Consider the following 6,000-nt stretch of genomic DNA (forward strand, 5'->3'; position numbering starts at 1 on the left):
CTGCTGAGCCGTGTATCTAATCCTATCCTGTGTGATACTGTCTGCTGAGCCGTGTATCTAATCCTATCCTGTGTGATACTGTCTGCTGAGCTGTGTATCTAATCCTATCCTGTGTGATACTGTCTGCTGAGCTGTGTATCTAATCCTATCCTGTGTGATACTGTCTGCTGAGCTGTGTATCTAATCCTATCCTGTGTGATACTGTCTGCTGAGCCGTGTATCTAATCCTATCCTGTGTGATACTGTCTGCTGAGCCGTGTATCTAATCCTATCCTGTGTGATACTGTCTGCTGAGCCGTGTATCTAATCCTATCCTGTGTGATACTGTCTGCTGAGCTGTGTATCTAATCCTATCCTGTGTGATACTGTCTGCTGAGCCGTGTATCTAACTCTATCCTGTGTGATACTGTCTGCTGAGCCGTGTATCTAATCCTATCCTGTGTGATACTGTCTGCTGAGCTGTGTATCTAATCCTATCCTGTGTGATACTGTCTGCTGAGCCGTGTATCTAATCCTATCCTGTGTGATACTGTCTGCTGAGCCGTGTATCTAATCCTATCCTGTGTTATACTGTCTGCTGAGCCGTGTATCTAATCCTATCCTGTGTGATACTGTCTATTGAGCTGTGTATCTAATCCTATCCTGTGTGATACTGCCTGCTAAGCCGCGTATCTAATCCTATCCTGTGTGATACTGTCTGCTGAGCCGCGTATCTAATCCTATCCTGTGTGATACTGTCTGCTGAGCCGTGTATCTAATCCTATCCTGTGTAATACTGTCTGCTGAGCCGTGTATCTAATCCTCTCCTGTGTGATACTGTCTGCTAAGCCGTGTATCTAATCCTCTCCTGTGTGATACTGTCTGCTGAGCCGTGTATCTAATCCTATCCTGTGTGATACTGTCTGCTGAGCCGTGTATCTAATCCTATCCTGTGTGATACTGTCTGCTGAGCCGTGTATCTAATCCTCTCCTGTGTGATACTGTCTGCTGAGCCGTGTATCTAATCCTATCCTGTGTGATACTGTCTGCTGAGCCGTGTATCTAATCCTGTCCTGTGTGATACTGTCTGCTGAGCCGTGTATCTAATCCTATCCTGTGTGATACTGTGTGCTGAGCCGTGTATCTAATCCTATCCTGTGTGATACTGTCTGCTGAGCCGTGTATCTAATCCTATCCTGTGTGATACTGTCTGCTGAGCCGTGTATCTAATCCTATCCTGTGTGATACTGTCTGCTGAGCCGTGTATCTAATCCTATCCTGTGTGATACTGTCTGCTGAGCCGTGTATCTAATCCTCTCCTGTGTGATACTGTCTGCTGAGCCGTGTATCTAATCCTATCCTGTGTGATACTGTGTGCTGAGCCGTGTATCTAATCCTATCCTGTGTGATACTGTGTGCTGAGCCGTGTATCTAATCCTATCCTGTGTGATACTGTCTGCTGAGCCGTGTATCTAATCCTATCATGTGTGATACTGTCTGCTGAGCCGTGTATCTAATCCTATCATGTGTGATACTGTCTGCTGAGCTGTATCTAATCGTATCCTGTGTGATACTGTCTGCTGAGCCGTGTATCTAATCCTATCCTGTGTGATACTGTCTGCTGAGCCGTGTATCTAATCCTATCATGTGTGATACTGTCTGCTGAGCCGTGTATCTAATCCTATCATGTGTGATACTGTCTGCTGAGCTGTTTCTAATCCTATCCTGTGTGATACTGTCTGCTGAGCTGTGTATCTAATCCTATCCTGTGTGATACTGTCTGCTGAGCCGTGTATCTAATCCTATCCTGTGTGATACTGTCTGCTGAGCCGTGTATCTAATCCTATCCTGTGTGATACTGTCTGCTGAGCTGTATCTAATCCTATCCTGTGTGATACTGTCTGCTGAGCTGTATCTAATCCTCTCCTGGGTGATACTGTCTTCTGAGCTGTATCTAATCCTCTCCTGTGTGATACTGTGTGCTGAGCTGTGTATCTAATCCTATCATGTGTAATACTGTCTGCTAAGCCGTGTATCTAATCCTATCCTGTGTGATACCGTCTGCTGTGCTGTGTATCTAATCCTATCCTGTGTGATACTGTCTGCTGAGCCATGTATCTAATCCTATCCTGTGTGATACTTTGTGCTGAGCCGTGTATCTAATCCTCTCCTGTGTGATACTGTCTGCTGAGCGGTGTATCTAATCCTGTGTGATACTGTCTGCTGAGCCGTGTATCTAATCCTATCCTGTGTGATACTGTCTGCTGAGCCGTGTATCTAATCCTATCCTGTGTGATACTGTCTGCCGAGCTGTGTATCTAATCCCATTATGTGTGATACTGTCTCCTGAGCTGTGTATCTAACTCTATCCTGTGTGATACTGTCTGCTGAGCTGTATCTAATCCTATCCTGTGTGATACTGTCTGCTGAGCTGTATCTAATCGTATCCTGTGTGATACTGTCTGCTGAGCCGTGTATCTAATCCTATCATGTGTGATACTGTCTGCTGAGCCGTGTATCTAATCCTATCATGTGTGATACTGTCTGCTGAGCTGTATCTAATCCTATCCTGTGTGATACTGTCTGCTGAGCTGTGTATCTAATCCTATCCTGTGTGATACTGTCTGCTGAGCCATGTATCTAATCCTATCCTGTGTGATACTGTCTGCTGAGCCGTGTATCTAATCCTATCCTGTGTGATACTGTCTGCTGAGCTGTATCTAATCCTATCCTGTGTGATACTGTCTGCTGAGCTGTATCTAATCCTCTCCTGGGTGATACTGTCTTCTGAGCTGTATCTAATCCTCTCCTGTGTGATACTGTGTGCTGAGCTGTGTATCTAATCCTATCATGTGTAATACTGTCTGCTAAGCCGTGTATCTAATCCTATCCTGTGTGATACCGTCTGCTGTGCTGTGTATCTAATCCTATCCTGTGTGATACTGTCTGCTGAGCCATGTATCTAATCCTATCCTGTGTGATACTTTGTGCTGAGCCGTGTATCTAATCCTCTCCTGTGTGATACTGTCTGCTGAGCGGTGTATCTAATCCTGTGTGATACTGTCTGCTGAGCCGTGTATCTAATCCTATCCTGTGTGATACTGTCTGCTGAGCCGTGTATCTAATCCTATCCTGTGTGATACTGTCTGCCGAGCTGTGTATCTAATCCCATTATGTGTGATACTGTCTGCTGAGCCGTGTATCTAACTCTATCCTGTGTGATACTGTATGCTGAGCTGTGTATCTAATCCTATCCTGTGTGATACTGTATGCTGAGCTGTGTATCTAATCCTATCCTATGTGATACTGTCGGCTGAGCCGTGTATCTAATCCTATCCTGTGTGATACTGTCTGCTGAGCCGTGTATCTAATCCTATGTGATACTGTCTGCTGAGCTGTGTATCTAATCCTATCCACTGTGATACTGTCTGCTGAGCCATGTATCTCATCCTATCCTGTGTGATACTGTCTGCTGAGCCGTGTATCTAATCCTATCCTGTGTGATACTGTCTGCTGAGCCGTGTATCTAATCCTATCCTGTGTGATACTGTCTGCTGAGCTGTGTATCTAATCCTATCCTGTGTGATACTGTCTGCTGAGCTGTGTATCTAATCCTATCCTGTGTGATACTGTCTGCTGAGCCGTGTATCTAATCCTATCCTGTGTGATACTGTCTGCTGAGCCGTGTATCTAATCCTATCCTGTGTTATACTGTCTGCTGAGCCGTGTATCTAATCCTATCCTGTGTGATACTGCCTGCTAAGCCGTGTATCTAATCCTATCCTGTGTGATACTGTCTGCTGAGCCGCGTATCTAATCCTATCCTGTGTGATACTGTCTGCTGAGCCGTGTATCTAATCCTATCCTGTGTAATACTGTCTGCTGAGCCGTGTATCTAATCCTCTCCTGTGTGATACTGTCTGCTGAGCCGTGTATCTAATCCTCTCCTGTGTGATACTGTCTGCTGAGCCGTGTATCTAATCCTCTCCTGTGTGATACTGTCTGCTGAGCCGTGTATCTAATCCTATCCTTTGTGATACTGTCTGCTGAGCTGTGTATCTAATCCTATTCTGTGTGATACTGTCTGCTGAACCGTGTATCTAATCCTATCCTGTGTGATACTGTCTGCTGAGCCATGTATCTAATCCTATCTATTGTGATACTGTCTGCTGAGCCATGTATCTAATCCTATCTATTGTGATACTGTGTGCTGAGCCGTGTATCTAATCCTATCATGTGTGATACTGTCTGCTGAGCTGTATCTAATCCTATCCTGTGTGATACTGTCTGCTGAGCTGTGTATCTAATCCTATCCTGTGTGATACTGTCTGCTGAGCCGTGTATCTAATCCTATCCTGTGTGATACTGTCTGCTGAGCCGTGTATCTAATCCTATCCTGTGTGATTCTGTCTGCTGAGCTGTATCTAATCCTATCCTGTGTGATACTGTCTGCTGAGCTGTATCTAATCCTCTCCTGGGTGATACTGTCTTCTGAGCTGTATCTAATCCTCTCCTGTGTGATACTGTGTGCTGAGCTGTGTATCTAATCCTATCATGTGTAATACTGTCTGCTAAGCCGTGTATCTAATCCTATCCTGTGTGATACCGTCTGCTGTGCTGTGTATCTAATCCTATCCTGTGTGATACTGTCTGCTGAGCCATGTATCTAATCCTATCCTGTGTGATACTGTGTGCTTAGCTGTGTATCTAATCATCTCCTGTGTGATACTGTCTGCTGAGCTGTGTATCTAATCCTATCATGTGTGATACTGTCTGCTGAGCCGTGTATCTAATCCTATCCTGTGTGATACTGTCTGCTGAGCCGTGTATCTAATCCTATCCTGTGTGATACTGTCTGCTGAGCCGTGTATCTAATCCTATCCTGTGTGATACTGTCTGCTGAACCATGTATCTAATCATATCTATTGTGATACTGTCTGCTGAACCATGTATCTAATCCTATCTATTGTGATACTGTGTGCTGAGCCGTGTATCTAATCCTATTCTGTGTGATACTGTCTGCTGAGCCGTGTATCTAATCCTATCTATTGTGATACTGTCTGCTGAGCCATGTATCTAATCCTATCTATTGTGATACTGTCTGCTGAGCCATGTATCTAATCCTATCTATTGTGATACTGTGTGCTGAGCCGTGTATCTAATCCTATTCTGTGTGATACTGTCTGCTGAGCCGTGTATCTAATCCTATCTATTGTGATACTGTGTGCTGAGCCGTGTATCTAATCCTATTCTGTGTGATACTGTGTGCTGAGCCGTGTATCTAATCCTATTCTGTGTGATACTGTCTGCTGAGCCGTGTATCTAATCCTATCTATTGTGATACTGTCTGCTGAGCCGTGTATCTAATCCTATCCTGTGTGATACTGTCTGCTGAGCCGTGTATCTAATCCTATCCTGTGTGATACTGTCTGCTGAGCCGTGTATCTAATCCTGTCCTGTGTGATATTGTCTGCTGAGCCGTGTATCTAATCCTATCCTGTGTGATACTGTCTGCTGAGCCGTGTATCTAATCCTATCCTGTGTGATACTGTCTGCTGAGCCGTGTATCTAATCCTCTCCTGTGTGATACTGTCTGCTGAGCCGTGTATCTAATCCTCTCCTGTGTGATACTGTCTGCTGAGCCGTGTATCTAATCCTCTCCTGTGTGATACTGTCTGCTGAGCCGTGTATCTAATCCTCTCCTGTGTGATACTGTCTGCTGAGCCGTGTATCTAATCCTCTCCTGTGTGATACTGTCTGCTGAGCCGTGTATCTAATCCTATCCTGTGTGATACTGTCTGCTGAGCCGTGTATCTAATCCTGTCCTGTGTGATACTGTCTGCTGAGCCGTGTATCTAATCCTATCCTGTGTGATACTGTGTGCTGAGCCGTGTATCTAATCCTATCCTGTGTGATACTGTCTGCTGAGCCGTGTATCTAATCCTATCCTGTGTGATACTGTCTGCTGAGCCGTGTATCTAATCCTATCCTGTGTGATACTGTCTGCTGAGCCGTGTATCT

Source organism: Phyllobates terribilis, unplaced genomic scaffold (genome assembly GCF_046119375.1).
Source record: "Phyllobates terribilis strain yellow unplaced genomic scaffold, ASM4611937v1 Scaffold_7__3_contigs__length_470593459, whole genome shotgun sequence".
Lineage (NCBI taxonomy): Eukaryota > Metazoa > Chordata > Amphibia > Anura > Dendrobatidae > Phyllobates > Phyllobates terribilis.